The sequence below is a fragment of the Oryctolagus cuniculus genome, chromosome X (assembly GCF_051225735.1).
Source record: "Oryctolagus cuniculus isolate XC-2025 breed Fujian yellow rabbit chromosome X, ASM5122573v1, whole genome shotgun sequence".
NCBI classification, from domain to species: domain Eukaryota; kingdom Metazoa; phylum Chordata; class Mammalia; order Lagomorpha; family Leporidae; genus Oryctolagus; species Oryctolagus cuniculus.
Window position 1 is genome coordinate 41,930,181 of NC_142888.1, and position 27,947 is coordinate 41,958,127.

Sequence of the window (27,947 nt, forward strand, 5' to 3'; positions counted from 1 at the left end):
TCTCAATAGATGCAGAGAATGCATTTGATAAATTACAAAACCATTTCATGATGAAAACTCTAACCAAATTGTGTATAGAAGGAACATTCCTCAACACAATTAAGGCAATTTATGAAAAACCCGCGGCCAGCAACCTATTGAATGGGGAATAGTTGGAAGCATTTCCACTGAGATCCAGTTCCAGACAGGGATGCCAAATCTCACCATTGCTATTCAATGTAGCACTAGAAGTTCTAGCCAAGCCATTAGTCAAGAAACAGAAATTGAAAGGGGTACAAAAAGGGAAGGAAAATGTCAAACTATCCATCTTTGCAGACAACGTGACTCTTTATTTAAGGGATCCAAAGAACTCCACTAAGAGACTATTGGAACTCATAGACAAATATGAAAAAGTAGCAGGATATAAAATCAATACATAAAAATCAACAGCCTTTGTATACAGACACTGCCAGAACTGAGAAATAACTTTTAAGGTCAATCCCATTCACAACAGCTACCAGAAAAAGCCAAATACCTTGGAAAACACTTAACCAAGGATGTCAAACATTTCTATAATGAGAATTACAAAATCTTAAAGAACTAGAAGAGGATACCAAAACAAATGGAAAATATTCCATGCTCACTGATTGGAAGAATCAGTATCATCAAAATGTCCATTCTTCCAAAAGCAATTTACAGATTCAATGTGATACCAATGAAAATATCAAACACATTCTTATCAGACCTAGAAAAATGTTGCTGATATTCATGTAGAAACATATATTGAGGCGTAGGAAACCTCAAATAGATAAACGAGTCTTATACAACCAAAACAGAGCTGGAGTCATCAGAATACCAGATTTCAAAATATAGTACAGGGCAATTATAATCAAAACAGCATGCTACTTTGTAAATTCACATTTATTAAATAATAAAATAAATACATGATTAACTCAATGTTAAGAAAGAGTTCAACAAATAGTATTACAGATAGAAAAAAAAAAAAAACTCTTTCTCAACAGTCAAGACCAAAGCTGTTCAGAGTGGACAGAGAGAAAGGTCTTCTGTTGCCGTTGGTTCGCCCTCCAATGGCTGCCACAGCTAGCGCACTGCAGCCAGTGCACCACGCTGATCCGAAGGCTGGAGCCAGGTGCTTATCCTGGTCTCCCATGTGGTGCAGGACCCAAGCACTTGGGCCATCCTCCACTGCACTCCATGGCCACAGTGGAGAGCTGGTCTGGAAGAGGGGTAACCAGAACAGAATCTGGCACCCCGACCAGGACTAGAACCCGGTGTGCTGGTTCCGCTAGGTGGAGGAGTAGCCTATTGAGCCGCGGCGCTGGCCAGAGCTCTTTATTTTGCTGATCTATTATATTGTTTTTGGGATTCATTTTTTAAATTTCCTCTCTAATTTTGATATTTCTTTTCTCCTATTAGTTTTGGGTTTTGTTTGCTCATTTTCTAGATCCTTGACATGTGTTGATAGCTCATTTATTTGGTGTATTTCCAGTTTCTTGATATCGGCATCCATTGTTACAAACTTTCCTCTTAACATTGCTTTTGCTGTACACCATAAGTTTTGATATTTTATTGTTGCTTCATTTGTTTCCAGAAATTTTTTTTCAATTTTAATTTCTTCTATGACCCACTGTTTATTCTGGAGCATATTGTTCAGTCCCCATATGTTTGCATATGTTTCAGAGATTGTCAATTTGCTGAATTCCAGCATCATTGCATTGTGGTGTGAGAAGAAGCGTAGTATGATTTCGATTTTTTTTTTTTGGAATTTGCTGATGTTTGCTTTATGGCTTAGTATGTGGTCAATCCTAGAAAAAGTTCCATACACTCCTGAGAATCATATGTATTCTGGAACTGTAAGGTGAAAATTTCTCTAGATATCTATTAGATCCATTTAGTCTATAGTGTTGTTTACCTCTGCAGTTTCCTTGCTGAATTTCTGTCTGGTAGATCTGTCCATCCCTGAATGTGGGGTATTGAAGTCCCCCATTACTGTTATGTTTGAATCTATGTCTCCCTTTTGTTCCTTTAACATTTGTTTTAAATAGCCAGGTGCCCTGTAATTAGGTGCATATGCATTTATAATAGTGATATACCCTCCTAGTGTGTAGGATTTCTGATGAGAAGTCTGCTCGGAGTCTAACTGGAGATCCCTGAAATAAATCTAGTGTTTCTCTTGTGAAGCTTTTAGAATCTTTTCTTTATGTTTTACTCTGGAAAGTTTGATTATAATCTATCATGGTGAATATATTTTCTGGTCATATCTTTTAGGAGTTCTATGTGCTCCTCATACTTAAATGTCCCTTTAATTCTCCAAATTAGGGAAGTTTTCTGTTATTATTTCACTAAAAAGGTCCTCTAATCCATCCCATCTTTCCAAAACTTCAGAAATTCCTAGAACTTTTAGGGAAGAACTACATGAATATTTGGAAACTGGAAGGTGTCTTTTGCAATAATTACTATAAAGATATAGTATAATAAATATGTGTTATATTCATTTTTCTACAGAACTGTGGACAAAAATACCCTGGTTACAAGAAGAATATATGCTATAGAATTTTCAGTGTATAACATCAAAATATGTTCTAGTGAAACTAACAATATGAAGTACCATGAAGTATATTTGTAGGAACAGAACAATAGTTAACATCACCCAAGTATTTTTCTATAGGGTAGATTTTAGTGACAGCATTTGTATCTTTCTGTGCTATTTTGCAACTTGACTCACAAGCATTCTTAAAATAACAAATTGCTTCTTGGGAGTAACATTTATACAAATTAAGTAGCAAGCACATGTTTCTTTTAACATAAGGATTACTTGTGCTTTATCACTGTTTGAGTACTAGTTATAGCATTAAATGACAATGTTCAGCACATTAGAGACAGGGATCCTACATGAGGAGTAAGTGCACCGTGACTCCTGTTGTTGACTTAACAAATTGACACTCTTAGTTATGGCGTCAGTAATCACGTAGGCTCTTGTCATGAGTTGCCAAGGCTATGGAAGACTTTTGAGTTCACTGACTCTGATCATATTTAGGCAATGTTGTAGTCAGAAAGGAAGTTCTCTCCTCCCTTCAGAGAAAGGTACCTCTTGCTTTGATGACCTGTTCTTTCCACTGGGATCTCACTCATGGAGATCTTTCATTTAGGTCTTTTTTTTTGCTAGAATGTCTTGGCTTTCCATGCCTGAAATACTCTCATGGGCTTTTCAGGCAGATCCGCGTGCTTTAAGGGGTGATTCTGAGGCCAGAGTGCTGTTTAGGACATCTGCCATTCTATGAGTCTGCTGTGTATCTCACTTCCCATGTTGGATCGTTCTCTCCTCTTTTTATTCTGTCAGTTAGTATTTGCAGACACTAGTCTTGTTTATGTATTCATTTGGCTCTTAGTCCTATCATTATGATCAATTGTGATCAGAAATTGATCACTGGGACTAGCAGATGGCATTGGTACATGCCTCCTTGATGGGATTGAATTGGAATCCTATGGTATGCTTCTAACTCTACCATTTGGGACAATTCAGCTTGAGCACATCACGAATTGCACATCTCTTCCCTCTCTTATTCCCACTCTTATATTTAATAGTGATCACTCTTCAGTTAAGTTTCAACACTTAAGAATAACTGTGTATTGATTACAGTATTCAACAAAAAGTATTAAGTAGAACAAACAAAAAATACTAAGAGGGATACCGTATTAAGTTGTTCATATCAGTCAAAGTAAGGACTGATCAAGTCACCGTTTCTCATAGTGTTCATTTCTCTTTAACAGGTTTCCTTTATGGTGTTCAGTTAGTTGTCACCGATCAGGGAGACCATATGATATTTGTCCCTTTGGGACTGGCTTATTTCACTCATCATACTGTTTTCCAAATTCCTAACAGGGATCACTTTTCAGTTAAATTTAATCACCTAAGAATAATTGTGTGTTAATTACAGAGTTCAACCAGTAGTACTAGAACAAAAAATGCTAAAATGGATAAAGTATTACATTGTACATCAACAGTCAGGACAAGAGCTGATCAAGTCACTGTTGGTGCTCTTTCAAGGATGTCTTCCTTGGCCCTTGTCATGTGTAAAGCACTGTTCCTACTGAGGGAAGCTGATTGGTCTTTTTTTCTACAGCTAATGAATTTGGTATTTTGTATTCACTTCATCATGATATTGCTGTGAGTATAGGAGCAAATCACACCAGTTCTCTCACGTTTCCATTTTTCTTTTCATCCAGGTACAGTCCTAATTCCCACTACATGTTTCCAAGGCCAAAGAAAATGAACACACCACCAGTAAGTTGTTTATTTTTGTTTGCGTTATATTGCGATATAGCAGCTTTATGAGTATATTTTATTAAAATCATGAAATAAATATTTGACAACATAAAATTGTCAGGATTATAAAGCATTAGAAGTATCAAACCTGATATCAAATTTATTTCCAGTCTCTGTGATGCTATAACAGTAACATGTTTATTGTGCTATTCAAATTGGAACATAGAATCTCCTAAATTATTGTAAAACATAAAGCCTGAATTTGTATTTATTGGTCTTATCGATGATATAGCAGAGGTGGTTTAACAAACATAGTAATATACACTGAACTAGTAAAAAGTTGTGGCCAGCACTGTGGCACAGTGGGTTAATGCCCTGGCCTGAAGTGCTGGCATCTCAAATGGTTGCTGGTTTGAGACCTGGCTGTTCCACTCTTTTTGTTGTTGTTCATTTGTTTTTTTTTTTTTTTTAATTTTATTTAGTAAAAAAGTACAGCTTATGGATTACAATGGCTTTTCCCCCCCATATTTCCCTCCCACCCGCAACCCTCCCATCTCCCACTCCCTCTCCCATTCCAGTCACATCAAGATTCATTTTCAATTCTCTTTATATACAGGAGCTCAATTTAGTATATATTAAGTGAAGATTTCAACAGTTTCCACCCACATAGAAACACAAAGTGAAAAATACTGTTTTATTACTAGTTATAGCATTAAATCACAATGTTCAGCACATTAAGGACAGAGATCCTACATGGGGAGTAAGTGCAGCGATTCCTGTTGTTGACTTAATAAATTGACACTCTTGTTTATGGCATCAGTAATCTCCCTAGGCTCTTGTCATGAGTTGCCAAGGCTATGGAAGCATTTTGAGTTCATCAACTCCAATCTTATTTAGGCAAGGTCATAGTGAAAGTGGAAGTTCTCTCCTCCCTTAAGAGAAAGGCACCTCTTCTTTGATGGCCTGTTCTTCCTACTGGGATCTCGCTCACAGATAATTCTCATTTAGGTCCTTTTTTTGCCAGAGTGTCTTGTCTTTCCATGCCTAAAATACTCTCATGGGCTATTCAGCCCGATCCAAATTCCTTATGGGCTGATTCTGAGGCCAGAATGTTGGTAAAGACATCTGCCATGCTATGAGTCTGCTGTGTATCCCAAACCCCATATTGGATCGTTCTCTCCCTTTTATATTCTATCTGTTAGCATTAGCAGACATTAGAATTTTTTAACTTTTATTTAATGAATATAAATTTCCAAAGTACAGCTTATGTAGTACAATTGCTTCCCCCCCAAAACTTCCCTCCCACCCGCAACCCTCCCCTTTCCCACTCCCTCTCCCCTTCCATTCACATCAAGATTAATTTTCAATTCTCTTTATATACAGAAGGTCAGTTTAGCATATATTAAGTAAAGATTTCAACAGTTTGCACCCACATAGAAACACAAAGTGAAAAATACTGTTTGAGTACTAGTTATAGCTTTAAATCACAACATACAGCCTGATAAGGACAGAGATCCAACATGGGGAGTAAGTGCACAGTCTTTCCTGTTGTTGACTTAACAAATCGACACACTTGTTTATGCCGTCAGTAATCTCCCTAAGCTCTTGTCATGAGTTGCCAAGGCTATGGAAGACTTTTGAGTTCACTGACTCTGATCATATTTAGGCAAGGCTGTAGTCAGAAAGGAAGTTCTCTCCTCGCTTCAGAAAAAGGTACCTCCTTCTTTTATGACCTGTTCTTTCCACTGGGATCTCATTCACGGAGATCTTTCATTTAGGTCATTTTTTTGCCACAGTGTCTTGGCTTTCCATGCCTGAAATACTCTCATGGGCTTTTCAAGCAGATCCGCATGCTTTAAGGGGTGATTCTGAGGCCAGAGTGCTGTTTAGAACATCTGTCATTCTATGGGTCTGCTGTGTATCTCGCTTCCCATATTGGATCATTCTCTCCCTTTTTTATTTTCTCAGTTAGTATTTGCAGACACTAGTCTTGTTTATGTGATCCCTTTGGCTCTTAGTCCTATCATTATGATCAATTGTGAACAGAAATTGATCACTTGGACTAGTGAATAGCATTTGTACATGCCACATTGATGGGATTGAGTTGGAATCCCCTGGTATGTTTCTAACTCTACCATTTGGGGCAATTCAGCTTAGGTATGTCCCAAATTGCACATCTCTTCCCTCTCTTATTCCCACTCTTATATTTAACAGTGATCACTTTTCAGTTAAGTTTCAACACTTAAGAATAACTGTGTATTGATTACAGTATTCAACCTAAAGTATTAAGTAGAAGAAACAAAAAATTACTAAGAGGGATAACATATTAAGTTGTTCATCAACAATCAGGGTTAGGGCTGAACAAGACACCACTTCTCATAGTGTTATTTCACATAAAAAGGTTTCCTTTTTTGTGCTGGGTTAGTTGTCACCAATCCAGGAGAACATATGATAATTGTCCCTTTGGAACTGGCTTATTACACTCAGCATAATGTTTTCCAAATTCCTAAGAGGGATCACTTTTCAGTTAAAATTTAATCACCTAAGATAGTTCTGTGTTAATTACAGATTTCAACCAATTTTACTAGAACAAAAAAAATACTAACATGGATAATGTATTACATTGTACATCAACAGTCCGGACAAGAGCTGATCAAGTCACTGTTTCCTATATTTTCCATTTTACTACAGCATTTTTCCTCTTAGGTGTTCAGTAAGTTGTCGCCGATCAGGGGGACCATATAATATTTGTCCCTTTGGGCCTGGCTTAGTTCACTCAGCATAATGTTTTCTAGACTTCTGCATCTTGTTGCAAAAGACTGGGTTTCGTTGTTTTTGAATGCTGGATAGTATTCTATAGAGTACATGTCCCATAATTTCTTTATCCAGTCTACTGTTGATGGGCATTTGAGTTTGTTCCAGGTCCTAGCTATTGTGAATTGAGCTGCAATAAACATTAATGTGCAGACAGCTTGTTTGTCTGTCAATTTAATTTCCTTTGGGTAAATTCCAAGGAGTGGGATGGCTGGGTTTAATGGTAGGGTTATATTCAGATTTCTGAGGAATCTCCAGACTGACTTCCATAGTGGCTTCCCAGTTTGCATTCCCACCAACAGTGGGTTAGTGTCCCTTTTTACCCATATCATCTCCAGCATCTATTGTTGGTAGATTTCTGAATGTGAACCATTCTCATCGAGGTGAGGTAAACCTCCTTGTGGTTTTGATTTGCATTTCCCTGATTGCTAGTGATTTTGAACATTTTTTCATATGTCTGTTTGCCATTTGGATTTCTTCTTTGGAAAATGTCTGTTGAGGTCCTTGGCCCATCTCTTAAGTGGGTTGTTTGTTTTGTTTTTGTGGAGTTTCTTGATGTCTTTGTAGATTCTTGTTATCAACCCTTTATCTGTTGCATAGTTTTCAAATACTTTTCCCATTCTTTCGGTTGCCTCTTCACTTTCATGACTGTTTCTTTTTAAGCACAGAAACTTCTCAATTTGATGTAATCCCAAATGTTAATTTTGGCTTTGACTGCCTGTGCATCTGGGGTAAATTCCAAAAATTCTTTGCCAGTACCTATATCTTGCAGGGTTTCTCCAATGCTCTCTAAAACTTTGATGGTGTCGGGTCATAGATTTTAGTCTTTAATCCATGTTGAGTGGATTTTTGTGTAAGGTGAAATGTAGGGGTCTTGCTTCATGATTAACCATGTGGAAATCCAATTTTCCTAGCACCATTTATTGAATAGACTGTCCTTACTCCAGGGATTGGTTTTGGATCCTTGATCAAATATAAGTTGGCTGTAGAAGTTTGGATTGATTTGTGCTGTTTCTATTCTGTTCCATTGGTCTATCCATCTGTTTCTGTACCAGTACCATGCTCTTTTGATAAGAACTGCCCTCTAGTATGTACTGAAATCTGGTATTGTGATGCCTCTGGCTTTGTTTTTGTTGTACAAGATTGCTTAAGATATTCGAGGTCTCCTGTGTCTTCATATGAATTTCAGCATCATTTTTTCCAGATCTTAGAAGAAGGTTTTCAGTATCTTGATTGGTATTGCATTGAATGTATAAATTGCTTTTGGGAGAATGGACATTTTGATGATATTGATTCTTCCAATGCATGAGCATGGGACATTTTTCCATTTTTTGGTATCCTCTTCTATTTCTTTCTTTAAGGTTTTGTAATTTTCATCGTAGAGATCCTTAACATCCTTGGTTAAGTTTATTCCAAAGTATTTGATTGTTTTTGTAGCTATTGTGAATGGGATTGATCTTAGAATTTCTTCCTCAGCCATGGCATTGCCTGTGTATACAAAGGCTGTTGATTTTTGTGCATTGATTTTATATCCTGCTACTTTGCCAAACTCTTCTATGAGTTCCAATAGTCTCTTAGTAGAGTTCTTTGGGTCCCCTAAATAAAGAATCATATCGTCTGCATAGAGGGATAGTTTGAGTTCTTCTTTCCCAATTTGTAACCTTTTAATTTCATTTTCTTGCCTAATAGCTCTGACTAAAACTTCCAGAACTATATTGACTAGCAATGGTGAGAGTGGGCATTCCTGTCTGGTACCAGATCTCAGTGGAAATGCTTCCAACTCTTCCCCATTCAATAGGATGTTGGCCCTGGGTTTTTCATAAATTGCTTTGTATTGAGGAGTGTTCCTTCCATACCCAGTTTGCTTAGAGTTTTCATCATGAAATGGTGTTGTATTTTATCTAATGCCTTCTCAGCTTCTATTGAAATAATCATATGGTATTTCTTCTGCAGTTTGTTAATGTGGTGTATCACATTGATTGTTTTGCACACATTAAACCATCCTTGCATACCAGGTATAAATCCCACTTGTTCTGGGTGGATGATCTTTCTCATGTGTTGTTGCATTCTATTGGCAAGAATTTTATGGAGGATTTTTGCATCTATGTTCATCAGGGATATTGGTCTGAAATTCTCTTTCAATGCTGCATCTTTTTCCGGCTTAGGAATTAAGGTGATGCTGGCTTCATAGAAAGAATTTGGGAGGATTCCCTCTTTTTACATTGCTCTGAATAGTTTGAGAAGAATTGGAGTCAGTTCTTCTTTAAATGTCTGGTAGAATTCAGGAGCGAATCCATCTGGTCCTGGGCTTTTCTTTGTTGGGGGGGCCTTTATTACTGTTTCAATTTCTGTCTCAGTTATGGGTCTGTTTAGGTTTTCGATGTCTTCCTGGTTCAATTTAGGTAGGTTGCATGTGTCCAGGAATCTATCCGTTTATGATATATTTCCCTGTTTGCTGGCATACAAGACCTTGTAGTAATTTCTGATTATTCTTTTTATTTCTGTGGTGTCTGTTTTACATTTCCATTATAATCTCTGATTTTATTGATTTGGGTCTTTTCTTTTTTTAGTTAGTTGGGCCAATGGTGTGTCAATTTTGTTTATTTTTTCAAAAAAAACCAGCTCCTCGTTTGGCTGAATTTTTGTAAATTTTTTTGGATTTAATCCTGTTGATTTCTTCTCTGAATTTAAGTATTTCTCTTCTCCTACTAGATTTGGGTCTGGTTTGCTGCAGGTTTTCTAGATTCATGAGATGCATTGAAAGCTCATCTATTTGGTGCCTTTCCAATTTCTTGATGTAGGCACCTATTGATATAAACTTTCCTCTTAACACTGCTTTTGCTGTGTCCCATAAGTTTTGGTATGTTGTGCTGTTATCCTCATTTACTTCCAGAAAGTTTTTGATTTCTCTTTTGATTTCTTCTATGACCCATTGTTCATTCAGGAGCATGTTGTTCAATCTCCATATGTTTGTTTACGTTGTAGGGATTCCTGAGTTGCTGATTTCCAACTTCATTCCTTTATGGTCTGAGAAGCTGCATGGTATGATTCGAATTCTTTTGAATTTGCTGAGACTTGCTTTATGGCCTAGTATGTGGTCAATCCTAGAGAAGGTTCCATGTACTGCTGAGAAGAATGTAAATGCTTTCTGTGTAGGATGGAAAGTTCTGTATATATCTGTTAGATCCATTTAGGCTATAGTGTCATTTAAATCTACTCTCTCCTTGTTGATCTTCTGTCTTGTTGATCTGTCTATTTCTGAGAGTGGAGTATTGAAGTCCCCCAGTACTAGTGTATTGGGGTCTAAGTTTCCCTTTAAGTCCTTTAACAAATCTTTTAAATAAACTAGTGCCCTGTAATTAGGTGCATATACATTGATTATCGTTATATCTTCCTGTTGAATTGATCCCTTGATCATTATATAGTGCCCCTCTTTGTCTCTCTTAACAGTTTTTGTGGTAAAGTTTATGTTGACTGATATTGAGATGGCTACGCCTGCTCTTTTTTTCAATTCTGCTGGCATGGTATATCTTTTTGCAGCCTTTCACTTTCAGTCTGTATGCATCTTTGCTGGAAAGATGTGTTTCTTGTAAGCAGCGAATAGATGGATTTTGTTCCTTTACCCTGTCAGCCAATCGGTGTCTTTTAACTGGACAGTTCAGGCCATTAACGTTCAATGTGACTATTGCTAAGCAGTAACTTAGCCCTGCCATTTGCCGAAGATATTTTCTAATATATGTTTTGAACTTCCTGTGATCTTTTGCTGTGAGGTTTCCTTCGTTTACCTTCTTTCATATTGATGACCGTGTTTCTGTGTTTTGGTGCGTAACACATATTTAAGCATCTTTTGCAGAGCTGGACGAGTGGCAACAAATTCTTTCAACTTCTGTTTGCTGTGAAAGGTCTTCATTTCACCTTCATTCACAAATGAGCTCTTTGCAGGGTATAATCTTCTGGGCTGCCAGTTTTTCTCTCTTAGTACCTGGGCTATATCTCGCCATTCCCTCCTAGCTTGTAGGGTTTCTGATGAGAAGTCAGCTGTGAGTCTGATTGGAGATCCTCTGAGAGTAATCTGACGTTTCTCTCTTGCACATTTTAGGATCTTTTCTTTATGTTTCACTGCGGTGAGTTTAATTACAACGTGACGTGGTGAGGATCTCTTTTGGTCATGTTTATTAGGGGTTCTATGAGCTTCCTGTACTAGGATGTCTCTGTCCTTCTCCAAACCTGGGAAATTTTCTGCTAATATCTCACTAAAACGGCCTTCTAATCCTTTCTCCCTCTCCATGCCTTCAGGAACTCCTAGAACTCGAATGTTGGTTTTTTTAATGGTATCTTGAAGATTCCTGACAATATTTTTAAGATTTCTAATTTCCTCTTCTTTTCTTTGGTTTGACTCTAAATTTTCCTGTGCTCTGTCTTCTAAGTCCAATATTCTCTCTTCTGCTTCACCAATTCTGTTTTAAGGCTCTCTAGTGTGTTTGTCACTTGATCAATTCAGTTCTTCATTTCATTATGATTTCTCATCACTATCACAGTTTCATGTTCTACTAGTTGTTTCATTTCATTTTGATTCCTCCTTTACATTTCATTTTCACGAGAGAGATTTTCTATCTTGTCCATTAAGGATTTCTGTAGTTCAAGACTTTGTTTTTGAGAACTTCTTAATGTTCTTATCAATTTTTGAGATCTGCTTGTTGCATTTCTTCTATCTCATCATCTTCATAATCTTGAATTGGGGTGTCTATTTCATTTGGGGGTGTCATAGTGTCTTCCTTGTTCTTGTTACCTCGGTTTCTGCATTTGTTGTTTGGCATATTGGAGATATTTGGTTTCTTCTCATTATATAGTGACTCTAGATTAAGTGGACTGTCTGCTTTTGATGGATCCTTAGAGGCTGTGATGGGTGTGGCCAGAGAGCTCTGTTTGGCTCTTCGGGGATAAGGGTGTGCCAAAGATGACTCACCCAGATTGTTCTCTCGCTTGCTCGCTCTCTCTCACTCTCCTTTTTTTTCTGACTCAGTGGGGAAGTAATTCCACACAGCTGAGTGGAATTGAGGGTAGTTGATGTATGAAATCTGGCCCCTGTGGGTATTTGTCTGGTTACCCCTGGGACCACACAAAGAGTTTATGCAGCCCTCAGTGTGGTCTCAAATTTCTCAATAGTCTCTCCCCAGTTTACCTAATTTACTGAGTTTGTGTACTCGGTGAGTTCTCTTGCCCTCCCCTCAGATTTTCACAGTCTCAGTTCGTTAGCTCCTCACTTTCACTAACTAGGTCTTAACCTCCTGTTATTTCTCCCCACCAGAGTCAGGTTTTTCTGCTTGGCTAATGGCCGGCGCCTCTTTACATATGCAAAATGGCGCCAGCTCTTTGTCTTGCTCGGCTTTGTAAGGTGAGTGGAGAGAGAGGTTAATGTCCATGCCAGTTCCCCTTATTTGTTCATTTTATCTCTCCTCCAGTCCACCTGGTGAGCTTTCCCCAGTGGGGCTTTCGTTCCCTGTAGGCTCTTTCTGCCTTTCCCCGCCAATGTCTTGGGTTACCAAGGATTTTATCTCACCTCCCCTTCCAGTGCTGGCCCGCAGACTCTGCGGCGTAGCTTCTGTGGCGGCATGACTTCTGGGGCTCAGCTTCTGCCTCTGCAGTGGCGTGGCTCCTGCTGCTCGGCTTCCAAACAGTGGGCGACCTTGCTCTCCCCGTAGGTCCTCAGTGTCACCTCCACTAGATCCGGGAGAGTTTCCTCTGCAATTTTTTCCTGAACCTTTTCCTGTGGCTACAGTAACTCCACTTTTATTAAACTATCTTTTCCCGGACTATCATTGCGCGCCCTCACTATTCCGCCATCTTGGCTCTGCCTGTTTGTTTTTTTGACAGGCAGAGTTAGACAGTGAGAATGGCTGCTCCAAAGCCAGGAGCCAAGTGCATCTCCCGGTCTCCTATGCGGGTGCAGGGCCCAAGGACATGGGCCATCCTCCACTGCACTCCCGAGCCACAGCAGACAGCTGGACAAAATCCGGCACCCTGACTGGGACTAGAACCCAGGGTGCCAGTGCCACAGGCAGAGGATTAGCCTATTGAGTCATGGCGCCAGCCTTGGCTGTTCCACTTCTGATCCAGTTCTCTACTTTGTGCTGGGAAATCAGTAGAGTATGGCCCAAGTTCTAGGCCCCGTGCACTTGTGTGGGAGACCCAGAAAAATCTCCTGGCTCTTGGCTTGGGATTGGCACAGCTCCAGCCATTGTGGCCAATTGAGAAGTGAACCATCAGATGGAAGACCTTTCTCTCTCTCTCTCTACCTCTCATCACTCTGTATAACTCTGACTTTTAAATAAATAAATATTTTTAAAAATTAAAAAAAAAAACTAGGAAAAAGTTACCTAGTGATAAGAAAACAAATTACTGAATATTATTTTTTGTGGGTGAATTTCTTGAAGAGTGTGGTTCCTAATAGTTTCTTGGAGGCTGAATGGAATTCATGGGCAGGAATAGGAATGTGTAGGGAACAGAATCTGTAGCAGTTAGGTTTTTTTTTTAGGATTTATTGCTTTATTTTCAAGGGGTCAGAGTTGCAAAAATAAAAGATGGGGAGAATGAATCTGAGAATCTTACATCTGGTGGTTCACTCCCCTAAGAGTCACAATGGCCAAGGTTAAGCAATATTAAAGCCAGGAGGCAAGAGATTCATCTGGGTCTCCCACCCAATGCAATGGCCCATCTCCCAATGCTTTTCCTGGCACATTTTCAAAGGCTTGGATTGTAAGTTGAGTTGCTAGGACTGAAAGCTCCATCCATATGAGATGCCAGCCTTGCGGATGGTAGCTAAACTTGTTATTTCTCAATGCCAGCTCCCATGGCAAGTCCTTAAAGAGCTCTCCATACCATTCTCCCAGCCTGTCTATAGATTCATGTTGCAGTGCTGCCTTTTCAAAATAATATCTTAAGGTAAATCATTCCTTTCTTCATTATTACTTTTTGCTATTGAAAGAGTTTTCTGTAGTTGAATTTGTTTTGTTTTATTATTTATTTGACAGATAGAGTTAGACAGTGTGAGAGAGAGAGAAAGAGAGAGAGAGAGAGAGAGAGAGAAAGGTCTTCCTTCCCTTGGTTCACTCCCCAAATGGCTGCCGCGGCTGACGCTGCGCCCATCTGAAGCCAGGGGCCAGGTACTTCCTCCTGGTCTCCCATGCAGGTGCAGGGGCCAAAGCACTTGGGCAATCCTCCACTGCCCTCCTGGGTAGGAGCAGAGGCTGTACTGGAAGAGGAGCAACTGGGATTAGAACCCAGTGCCCATATGGGATGCCAGTGCTGCAGGTGGTGGATTAACCAAGTGAGCCTCAGTGCTGGCCCCTGTACTTGAATTTTTTATGCAATAAAGTAAATTATGTATTTGGCAGGTAGAAAGACACAAAGTGAGTGAAGTAAGCTAAGAAAGACAATAGTGGGGACAGAACTGTGGTATAATGGGTATACCACTGCCTACAATGTGGACACTCATATTTAGGCTGGTTCAAGTTCTTTCTGCTTTGCTTCTAAACTAGTTCCTAGCTAACATAATTCTACTTTCTTCTCAGTATTACACATCCAAGTATTACATACACTCTCCCATTCACAACATCTTGTGGTTCTTTACAGATTTGACCCTCTTGGATATGACATTCCTGCTTCCTTCCCAGGGTAGCCTCTCCTACAGGTTTCAGAACATAGTTGCTATTCCCCATTGAATACTTATTTGTAGCTATCCAATGTGAATTTATGCTGAACATGTCTAAAATGAAAGCCTCGTTATTCATTACTCCATTTACTTGTATAAGGTATTACTATGAGCTAGCCTTGGCCAAAACATCAAAATGGTTTTTTTTCTAAACCCCTCCCACTTTCTCATTTTTAAAGTCATCTGGTTTAAAATCCTAGTACTTTTGCTTTTTTGTTTTGAAATATTTATTTTATATCTGAATATACTCTCTAAAAATAGAAGTAATTATATATATATATATATAAATCTTGTATTCTTAGAATTGATTTTGAATTACAGTTAATCTATTCTCTTGATATTTGTAAAATAGAATATAAATAATAACTACTGCTTTCAGTTTAAAAATTGAGAATTGTTAATTCGGCAAACATCTTGAAGAATGTATTAGCTCAGTGCTGAGCTTTTATCTCTCCTCAGATGGGATGAAAGGCTTAGGCGTCAGTAGGGGAATGCAGTCAGTAGTTAGGACATGCAAGTGAACCGGACTCAAAATCATGTACATAAATAAAGGAGACATAGAACATGAACAATTTCCTGGTTACTAAGATGGTGAGTGTTTGTCACTAGCTTAAGTTGCCATTTTGAATACCCACATACCCTATCAGACTGCTTGAGTTTGAGTCTCACTCCTCTCCTTTTTCTCCATTTCCTCTGATTATGTGTCCTGGGAGGCAGTAGTTGATGGCTAAAATATTTGAATCCCTACCTCCCAAATGGGTGTCCAGATTAAATTTCAGTATCCTGGTATAGTTTTTGATGAAGTGATTTTTTGGGGAATTAATTGGAAAATGAAATATTCCCACTCTCCCTCATCTCTCTCTCCATTTGAATCAAAATGAAAACAAATCAATAAAATTTTAGAAAATATACCTCTGTCATCACCTGAATTCCATATAAATTGTGTGTGTTTATGCCCTGAATCTGCTCCTAATTCCAGCTTCCTGCTAATACATATGTTAGGAAACTGCAGGTGAGTCTCTGTCATCACCCGAAGATACCCAGCCTGGCACAGCCTTCATTGTTTAGGTGTTTATGGAGTAAAGAATACTATGGGATTTCTATGCTTCTGTGTCTATTTCTCTCTCTCTCTCCTTCTCTCTTTCTCTTTCTTTATCTCTCATTCCCTCTTTCTACGTCTCTCTCGCCCTCTCTCTCTCTCTCTCTCTCTGTGCACGTGTGTGTTTGAAATAAAAATAAATGAATAAGGATACACTTTCAGATATGCCTTGTACATTTTGCATACACACATGTGTATATATGATTCTTTCTGATATTTAATATAATACAAAATTGTATATTTCTAACATCTCCTGATAAAATAGCTTGTAATGTTTTCAAGTACTGTTAAATGTTATACCATCAAGTTTTTCTGATTGAATTAACCTGAAAACCGCACTCACACTCAATTCGGAGGGAATGATTATCTGTCACCTCAACAAAAGGGTTCCATTTCATTTTCCAAAGCACAAAAACTACTCTTGGTCATGTTGCCTTTAGATTTCTAAGCATGAAATGGTAATTTTTGTGTTTTTTATTTCATGAAGGATACTCTGTCTAAACTCTTGTTTGTATTTCGTTGGAATAAAAAATTGGGAAGGAAGAAGGCAAAACAAACTCAGACCCAGAGGCAATTTAGGAAATTGCTGCTCAAGAAACCAAAAATTGGCTGAGGCACCCAAAACTAGAACAGAAATGCCCTGCTTGAAAAGACCATTTCTCCCTGGCCCTGAACTCCATATTTCAGCCACAAATCCAAAGCTCTCATCAGAAAATTCATAACAAAATATGATAAATAAGAAAAATATGAAAAAACCAAACAAATCCAAGAGTCCTTAGTGATATTGGGCTTGATTTAGTCACAAGGAAACTGCTGATTCTGGATTCATCCACCCCTCGCAGCTGAATGGCTGTGGAATTCTGTTTTAATTAACCTGAATATTGCACTCACACTCGCTTTGGAGGGAATTAATGTATGTCCACTCAGCATAAGGTTTCCGTTTGATTTTCAAAAACATAAAAACTCCTCTTGGTCGTGTTGCCTGTAGATTTCTAATCATGAAATGCCAATTTGTTGTGTTTTTTTTTCATAATGGAAACTCTGTCTAAACTCTTGTTTGTATTACATCAATATTCAAATTTTGGGAAGGAAGAAGGCAAAACAAACTCAGACCCAGAAGCACTTTATGAAATTGCTACTCAAGAAACCAAAAATCAGCTGAGGCACACAATACCATGACAGAAATGTCCTGATTGAAAGTATCATTCCTCCCGTGCCCTGAACTGCATATTCCAGCCTCAAATCCAAAACTCACAGCAGAAAATTCATTACAAAGTATGATAAATATGAACAATATGAAAAAAAAAACAAATCCAAGAGTTCCTAGTGATATTGTCCTTGATTTAGTCAGAAGGAAACTCGCTGTTTCCGGATTCATCCACCCCTCCCAGCTGTGGAATTCTGATTAAATTAAACTGAAAACCGCACTCACACTCGATTTGGAGGGAATGATTTTATGCCCCTCAGCAAAAGGGTTCCATTTAATTTTCCAAAAACACAAATACTCCTCTTGGTCATGTTGCCTGTAGATCTCTAAATATGAAACACCAATTTGTTGGGTTTTTTTTATTTCATAAAGGATACTCTGTCTAAAATCGTGTTTGTATTGAATCAGAATACAAAATTTGGGAAGGGAGACGGCAAAACAAACTCAGACCCTGAAACATTTAGAAAATTGCCGCTCAAGAAACCAAAAGTCGGCTGAGGCACCCAAAACAATGACAGAAAGCCAGGATTGGAGCAAGCCAACAGTTGTGCCCTGATTGAAAAAGCGCAAACCTCCCATGCCCTGAACTAAATCTTCCAGCCTCAAAACCAAAGCTCACATTAGAATATTCATTACAAACCATGATAAATAAGAAAAATGTGAAAAAAGCCAAAGAAATCCAAGAGTCCTTAGTGATATTGGCCTTGATTAGGCACAAGGAAACTGGCTGTTCCTGATACACCCACCCCTCCCAGCTGACTGGCTGTAGAATTCTGATTAAATTAACCTGAAAACCGCACTCTCACTCGCTTTGGAGGGACTTCATATCCATCCCCTCAGAAAAAGGTTCCATTTCATTTTCCAAAACACCTCTTGGTCATGTTGCCTTTAGAATTCTAAGCATGAAATGCCAATTTTTGTGTTTTTTTATATCCTAATGGATACTCTGTCTAAACTCTTGTTTGTATTGTGTTGGAATACAAAAATTAGGAAGGAATAAGGCAAAATAAACTCAGAACCAGAAACACTTTAGGAAATTGCCAGTAAGGTACCAAAAATAGGCTGAGGCACCCAAAACCATGACTGAGATGCCCAGATTGAAAATTCCATTCCTCCCGTGCCCTGAACTCCATGTTTCAGCCTCAAATCCAAAGCTCACATTGGAAAATTCATTACAAACTATGATAAATAAGAAAAATATGAAAAAACAAAGAAATTCAAGAGTCCTTAGTGATATTGGGCTTGATTTAGTCACAAGGAAACTGCTGTTTCTGGATTCACCCACACCTCCCTGCTGACTGACTGTGCAATTCTGATTGAATTAAACTGAAAATTGCACTCACACTCGATTTGGAGGAAATTAATATCTGTCCCCTCAGCAAACGTGTTGTATTTCATTTTGCAAAATACAAAACTCCTCTTGGTCATGTTTTCTGTAGATTTATAAGCATGAAACGCAAATTCGTTGTCTTTTTATTTCATAATTGCACTCTGTCTAAACTCTTGTTTGTATTGCATCAGAATACAAATTTTGAGAAGAAAGAAGACAAAACAAACTCAGACCCAGAAACAGTTTATGAAATTGCTGATCAAGAAACAAAAAAATTGACTGAGGTACCCAAAACCATGACAGAAATGCCCTGATTGAAAAGACCATTCCTTCCGTGCCCTGAACTCCCTTTCCAGCCTCAAATCCAAAGCTCACATCAGAAAATTCATTACAAACCATGATAAATAAGAAAACTATGTAAAAACCAAAGAAATTCAAGAGTCCTTTGTGATATTGGGCTTGATTTAGGCAGAAGGATACTGGCTATTTCCAGATTCATCCACCCCTCCCAGCTGACTGGCTTTGGAAAACTAATTGAATTCACCTGAAAATTGCACTCGCACTTGATTTGGAGGGAATTAATATCTGCCCCTCAGCAAAGGGTTCCACTTCATTTTCCAAAACACAAAATCTCCTCTTGGTCATGTTGCCTTTAGATTTCTAAGCATGAAATGCCAATTCGTTGTGTTTTTTTTTTCATAATGGCAACTCTGTCTAAACTCTTGTTTGTATTGCGTCAGAATACCAGATTTGGGAAGGAAGAAGGCAAAGCAACTTCAGACACTGAAGCAATTTAGTAAATTGCTGCTCAAAAAACCAAACATTCGCTGAGGCACCCAAATCCATGACAGAAAGCCAGAAATGGAGCAAGCAAACAATTGTGCCCTGATTGAAAAAGAGCAAACCTCCCATGCCCTGAACTAATTCTTCCAGCCTCAAAACCAAAGCTCACATTAGAAAATTCATTACAAACCATGATAAATAAAAGAAATGTGAAAAAAGCCAAAGGAATCCAAGAGTTCTAAGTGATATTGGCCTTGATTAGGCACAAGGTAACTGGCTGTTTCCAGATTCATCTACCCCTCCCAGCTGCCTGGGTGTGAAATTCTGATTGAATTAACCTGAAAACTGCACTCACACTCGATTTGGAGGGAATAATATCCGTCACCTCAGCAAAAGATTTCCATTTCATTTTCTAAAAATCAAAAACTCCTTTTGGTCGTGTTGCCTGGAGATTTCTAAGCATGAAACGCCAATGTTGTGTTTTTTATATCCTAATGTATACTCTGTCTAAACTCTTGTTTTTACTGCATCAGAATACAAATTTTGGGAAGGAAGAAGGTAAAACAAACTCAGACTCAGAAGCAATTTAGGAGATTTCCGCTCAAGAAACCAAAAATCGGGTGAGGCACCCAAAACCATGACAGAAAGCAGAATTAGAGCAAGCCAAAAGTTGTGCCCTGGTTGAAAAAGAGCAAATCTCCTATGCCCTGAACTAATTCTTCCAGCCTCAAAACCAAAGCTCACATTAGAAAATTCATTACAAACCATGATAAATAAGAAATATGTGAAAAAACCAAAGAAATCCAAGGGTGCTTAGTAATATTGGCCTTGATTAAGCACAAGGAAACGGTCTGTTCCCATATTCATCCATGCCTCCCAGCAAACTGGCTGTGGAATTCTGATTGAATTAACCTGAAAACCGCACTCACACTCGATTTGGAGGGCATTAATATCTGTCCCCTCAGGAAAAGGCTTCCATTTCATTTTCCAAAACACAAAAAAAACCTCTTGCTCATGTAGCCTGTAGATTTCTAAGCATGAATCACAAATTTGTAGTTTTTGCATATCCTAATGGATACTCTGTCTAAACTCTTGTTTGTATTGCATCAGAATACAAATTTTGGGTAGGAAGAAGGCAAAACAAACTCAGACCCAGAAACACTTTAGGAAATTGACGCTCAAGAAACCAAAAATAGAATGAGGCACCGAAAACCATGACAGAAATGGCCTGCTTGAAAAGACCATTCCTCCCGTGCCTTCAACTGCATATTCCAGCCTCAAATCTAAAGTTCACATCAGAAAATTCATTACAAACCATGATAAATAAGAAAAATATATAAAAACCCAAGAAATCCAAGAGTCCTTAGTGACATTGGGCTTGATTTAGTCACAAGGAAACTGGCTGTTTCCAGATTCATCCACCCCTCCCAGCTGACTGGCTGTGGAATTCTGATTTAATTAAACTAAAATTTGCACTCACACTCGATTTGGAGGGAATTAATATCTGTCCGCTCAGTAACAGGGTTCCGTTTCATTTTCCAAAGCACAAAAGTCCTCTTGGTCGTGTTGCCTGTAGATTTCTAAGCATGAAACGCCAATTCCTTGTGTTTTTTTTCATAATGGCAACTCTGTCTAAACTCTTGTTTGTATTGCATCAGAATACAAATTTTGGGAAGAAGGCAAAACAAACTCAGTCCCAGAAGCAATTTAGGAAATTGCCACTCAAGAAACCAAAAATCGGCTGAGGCACCCAAAACCATGACAGAAAGCCAGAATTGGAGGAAGCCAACAATTGTGCCCTGATTGAAAAAGAGCAAACCTCCCATGCCCTGAACTAATTTTTCCAGCCTCAAAACCAAAGCTCACATTAGAATATTCATTACAAACCATCATAAATTAAAAAAATGTGAAAAACGCCAAAGAAATCCAAAAGTCCTTAGTGAGATTTGCCTTGATTTGGCACAAAGAAACTGGCTGTTCCTGATTCATCCACCCCTCCCAGCAGACTGGCTGTGGAATTCTAATTGAATTAACCTGAAAATTGCACTCACTCTCGATTTGGAGGGAATTAATATCTGTCCGCTCAGCAAAAGGTTTCCATTTCATTTTCCAAAACAAAAAATCTCCTCTTCCTCATGTTGCCTGTAGATTTCTAATCATGAAACGCCAATTCGTTCTGTTTTTTTTTTCATAATGCCGACAGAAAACACAAGGTTATATGCTAGAATGCATTCAAAAAAGTAAAGTCCATAGATCATGTCCAGAAAAAGACAAACACAGAGGCTGTACCAAGATCTGGGATTGAGATAGCCACAACACACCGCATATTTCTGCTTTCATCCAGGAATATCCAAAGTATGGTGAAATTTGGGTGAAATTTAACCAAAAAATCACCGTCAAACTGGTTTTGGAGAAAAGCACAATTTTCTGTTCGGCAAATGTATCCAATGTCATGTTTACAAACAGAAATATCATTCTTTATCCGGTTTCTGAAGCTTTCTGCCTGGAAAACTCGAATGTGTGGAGGCTGTGACTCCATGTGGAACCAATTAGTGTTTGCCGGTAGAAAACAAAAAGTTACGTGCTAAAATGAATTCAAAACCTTAAAGTCCGTAGATAATGTAAAGAAAACCAAAACAAACACAGAGGCTGTTTCCCGGCAGAAAATAAAAAGTTATATGGTAAAATGCATTGAAAACTTCAAGTCTGTAGATAATGTCCAGAAAACACATACAAACACAGAGGATGCAGAAAGATCTGGGATTGAGATAGCCACAACACACCAGACAGTTCTGCTTTTATCCAGGCATATCCGGACAAACTGTTGTGGAATTTGGGTGAAATTCCACGAAAAATCACCGTCAAAGTGGTTTTGGAGAAAAGCACAATCTTTCTGTTCGGCAAGTGGATCCAATGTCATGTTTACAAACAGAAATAGCATGCTTTCTTGGGATTCTGAATTGTTCTTCCGAGAAAACTCGAATGTGTGGAGGAATTGACTCCATGTGGAACCCATTAGCGTTTTCCAGGAAGAAAAGAAAAAGTTACATGCTCAAATGCTTTCAAAACCGTCAAGTCCGTAGATAAAGCCCATAAAACACAAACAAACACAGAGGCTGTAGCAAGATCTGGGATTGAGATAGCCACAACACACCGGATATTTCTGCTTTCCTCCAGGCATATCCGGAGAAAGTGTTGTGAAATTCGGTTGAAATGCAACCAAAAAAATCACCGTCAAAATGGTTTTGGAGAAAAGCGGAAACTTTCTGTTCGGCAAGTGGATCCAATGCATGTTTACCAGCAGAAATAGCATGTTTTCTCGGGATTCTGAATTGTTCTTCTGAGAAAACTCAAATGTGTGGAGGAATTGACTCCATGTGGAACCCATTAGCGTTTGCCGAGGGAAAACAAAAAGTTACTTGTTAAAATGCATTCAAAACCATCAAGTCCGTAGATAATGCCCAGAAAACACAAAGAAACAGAGAGGCTGTAGCAAGATCTGGGATTGAGATAGCCACAACACACCGGATATTTCTGCTTTCATCCAGGCATATCTGGACAAATTTCTGTGGGATTTGGCTGAAATTTAACCAAAAAATCACCGTCAAAGTTGTTTTGGAGAAACGCACAATCTTTCTGTTCAGCAAATGCATCCAATGTCATGTTTACACACACAAATATCATGTTTTCTCGGGCTTATGAAGCTTTCTGCCTGGAAAACTCAAATCTTTCGAGCATTTGATTCCATGTGGAATCATTAACGTTTGTCTGCAGAAAAGAAAAGTTTCATGCTAAAATGCATTCAAAACCGTAAAGTTCATAGATAATTCCCAGAAAACACAAACAAATACAGAGGCTGTAGCAAGATCTGGGATTTAGATAGCCACAACACACCAGATATTTCTGCTTTCATCCAGGTATATCTGGAAAATTGCTGTCGTTTGCAGGTGAAATTTGACCAAAAAATCACCATCAAAGTGGTTTTGGAGAAAAGCACAATCTTTTTGTTCGGCAAATGCATCCAATGTCATGTTTACAAAGACAAATATCATGTTTTCTTAGGTTTTTGAAGCTTTTTGCCTGGAAAACTCGAATGTGTCGAGGATATGATTCTATGTGGAACCATTAGCATTTGCCGTCACAAAACAGAAAGTTTCATGCTAAAATGCATTCAAAACCAGCAAGTCCATAGATAATGTCCAGAAAACACAAACAAACACACAGGCTGAAGCAAGATCTGGGATTGAGATAGCCACAACACTGGATATTTGTGCTTTCATTCAAGTGTATCCGGAAAAATTACTGTGGAATTTGGGTGAAGTTTAACCATAAAATCACCGTCAAAGTGGTTTTGAAGAAAAGCACAATATTTCTGTTCAGCAAATGCATCCAATGTCATGTTTACAAACACAAATATCATATTTTCTCATGTTTCTGAATCTTTCGGCCTAAAAAACTCAAATATGTGCAGGATTTGACTCCATGGGTAACCAAGTAGTGTTTGCCAGGAGAAAATAAAAAGTTACATGCTAAAATGCATTCAAAACCAGCAAGTCCATAGATAATGTCCAGAGAACACAAACAAACACAGAGGCTGTAGCAAGATCTGCTTTCATCAAGGCATATCCGGACAAAGTGTTGAGGAATTCTGGTGAAATTTAACCAAAAAATCACCTTAAAAGTGGTTTTATAGAAAAGCACAATCTTTCTGTTCTGCAAGTGCATCCAATGTCATGTTTACATAGACAAACATCATGTTTTCTCGGGTTTCTGAAGCTTTCTGCCTGAAAAACTCGAATGTGTGGAGGATTTGACTCCATGTAGAATCCATTATTGTTTGCCGGCAGAAAACACAAGCTTGCATGCCAGTATGCATTCAAAAAAGTAAAGTCCGTAGATCATGTCCAGAAAACACAAACAAACACAGAGGCTGTACAAAGATCTGGGATTGAGGTAGCCACAACACACCAGGTAGTTCTGCTTTCATCCAGGCATATCTGAACAAATTTCTGTGGAGTTCGGGAGAAATTTAACCAAAAAATCAACATTAAAGGGCTTTTGGAGAAAACGGTAATCTTTCTGTTCGGTAAATGCATCCAATGTCATGTTTACAAACACAAATATCATTGTTTATCGGGTTTCTGAAGATTTCTGCCTGGAAAACTCGAATGCGTGGAGGCTTTGAATCCATGTGGAATCAATTAGCCTTTTCCGGCAGAAAACAAAAAGTTACGTGCTAAAATGCATTCAAAACCGTCAAGTCCGTAGATAAAGCCCAGAAAACACAAACAAACAGAGAGGCTGTAGCAAGATCTGGGATTGAGATAGCCACAACACACCAGAAATTTCTGCTTTCCTCCAGGATTATCCGGACAAAGTGTTGTGGAATTCGGGTGAAATTTAACAGAAAAATCAGGGTCAAAGTGGTTTTGGAGAAAAGCACAATCTTTCTGTTCAGCAAGTGGATCCAATGTCATGTTTACAAACAGAAATAGCATGTTTTCTCGGGATTCTGAAGTTCTCTACCTAGAAAACACGAATTTGTGAGGAATGGACTCCATGTGAAACCCATTAGCGTTTGCCAGCAGAAAACAAAAAGCTCCATGGTAAAATGTATTAAAAACCATCTAGTCGATAGATAAATCTCAGAAAACACAAACAAACATAGAGGCTGTAGCAAGATCTGGGATTGAAATAGCCACACAACACCGGATATTGCTGCTTTCCTCCAGGCATATCCGGACAAAGTGTTGAGGAATTCAGGTGAAATTTAACCAAAAACTCCCCGTCAAAGTGGTTTTGGAGAAAAGCAGAATCTTTCTGTTTGGCAAGTGGATCCAATGGCATCTTTACAAACAGAAATAGCATGTTTTCTCAGGATTCTGAAGCTCTCTGCCTAGAAAACTCGAAGTGTGGAGGAATGGACTCCATGTGGAACCCATTAACGTTTGCCTGCAGAAAACGAAAAGTTACATGCTAAAATGCATTCAAAACCGTCAAGGCTCTAGATAAAGCCCGGAAAACACAAACAAACACAAAGGCTGTAGCAAGATCTGGGATTGTGATAGCCACAACACACCGGATATTTCTGCTTTCATCCAGGCATATCCGGACAAAGTGTTGTGGAATTCGGGTAAAATGCAAACACAAATCAGGGTCAAAGTGGTTTTGGAGAAAAGCACAATCTTTCTGTTTGGCAAGTGGATCCAATGTCATGTTTACAAACAGAAATAGCATGTTTTCTCGGGATTTTGAATTGTTTTTCCGAGAAAATCTAATGTGTGGAGGAATTGACTCCATGTGGAACCCATTAGCGTTTGCCAGCAAAAAACAAAAAGTACATGGAGTAAATTTCTCCACACATTAGAGTTGATCCAATGTCATGCTTACAAACAGAAATTGCATGTATTCTCGGGATTCTGAATTGTTCTTCCGAGAAAACTCTAATGTGTGGAGGAATTGACTCCATGTGGAACCCATTAGCGTTTGCCGGGAGAAAACAAAAAGTTACATGCTAAAATGCATTCAAAACCGTGAAGTCCGTAGACAAAGCCCAGAAAACACAGGGAAACACAGAGGCCATAGCAAGATGTGGGATTGAGATAGCCACAACAAACCGGGTATTTCTGCTTTCATCCAGGCATATCCGGACCAGGTATTGTGGAATTCGGTGAAATTTAACCACAAACTGCCTCAAAGTGGTTTTGGAGAAAAGCACAATCTTTCTGTTCTGCAAGTGGATCCACTGTCATGTTTACATACAGAAATAGCATGTTTTCTCTGCATTATGAAGCTCTCTACCTATAAAACTTGAAGTGTGGAGGAATGGACTCCATGTGGAACCCATTAGCGTTTGCCAGCAGAAAACAAAAAGTTACATGCTAAAATGCATTCAAAATCGTCAAGTCCATAGATAAAGCCCAGAAAACACAAACAAACAGAGAGGCTGTAGCAAGATCTGGGATTGAGATAGCCACAACACACCGGATATTTCTGCTTTCAGCCAGGCAAATCCAGAAAAAGTGTTGTGGAATTCGGGTGAAATTTAACCAAAAACTCCCCGTCAAAGTGGTTTTGGAAAAAAGCACAAACTTTCTCTTTGGCAAGTGGATCCAATGTCATGTTTACAAACAGGAATCGCATGTTTTCTTGGGATTCTGATGCTATCTGTCTAGAAAACTCGAATGTGTGGAGGAGTTGACTCCATGTGGAACCCATCAGCGTTTACCTGCAGAAAACAAAAAGTTACAAGCTAAAATGCATTCAAACCGTCAAGTCCGTACATGAAGCCCAGAAAACACAAAGAAACACAGAGGCTGTAGCAAGATCTGGGATTGAGATAGCCACAACACACTGGATATTTCTGCTTTCCTCAGCCATATCCGGACAATGTGTTGTGGAATTCGGGAGATATTTAACAAAAAAAATCACCGTCAAAGTGGTTTTGGAGAGAAGCACAATCTTTCTGTTCGGCAAGTGGGTCCAATGTCATGTTTGCAAACAGAAATAGCATGTTTTCTTGGGATTCTGAATTGTACTACGTAGAAAACTCGAATGTGTGGTGTAATTGACTCCATGTGGAACCCATCAGCGTTTACCCTCAGAAAACAAAACGTTACATGCTAAAATGCATTCAAAACCATCAAGTCCGTAGATAAAACCCAGAAAACACAAGGAAACACAGAGGCTGTAGCAAGATCTGGGATTGAGATAGCCACAACACACCGGATATTTCTGCTTTCCTCCAGGCATATCCGGACAAACTGTTGTGGAATTCGGGTGAAATGCATCCAAAAAACCACTGTCAAAGTTGTATGGGATAAAAGTACAAACTTTATGTTCGGTAAGTGGTTCCAATGTCATGCTTACAAACAAAAATAGCATGTTTTCTCGGGATTCTGTAGCTCTCTGCCTAGAAAACTCGAATGTGTGGAGGAATTGATTCCATGTGGAACCCATCAGCGTTTGCCGGCAGAAAACAATAAGTTACATGCTAAAATGCATTCAAAATCATCAAGTCCATAGATAAAGCCCAGAAAACACAAACAGAGAAGCTGTAGCAAGATCTGGGATTGAGATAGCCACAACACACCGGATATTTCTGCTTTCATCCAGGCATATCCGGACCAGGTATTGTGGAATTCGGTGAAATTTAACCACAAACTGCCTCAAAGTGGTTTTGGAGAAAAGCACAATCTTTCTGTTCTGCAAGTGGATCCACTGTCATGTTTACATACAGAAATAGCATGTTTTCTCTGCATTATGAAGCTCTCTACCTATAAAACTTGAAGTGTGGAGGAATGGACTCCATGTGGAACCCATTAGCGTTTGCCAGCAGAAAACAAAAAGTTACATGCTAAAATGCATTCAAAATCGTCAAGTCCATAGATAAAGCCCAGAAAACACAAACAAACAGAGAGGCTGTAGCAAGATCTGGGATTGAGATAGCCACAACACACCGGATATTTCTGCTTTCAGCCAGGCAAATCCAGAAAAAGTGTTGTGGAATTCGGGTGAAATTTAACCAAAAACTCCCCGTCAAAGTGGTTTTGGAAAAAAGCACAAACTTTCTCTTTGGCAAGTGGATCCAATGTCATGTTTACAAACAGGAATCGCATGTTTTCTTGGGATTCTGATGCTATCTGTCTAGAAAACTCGAATGTGTGGAGGAGTTGACTCCATGTGGAACCCATCAGCGTTTACCTGCAGAAAACAAAAAGTTACAAGCTAAAATGC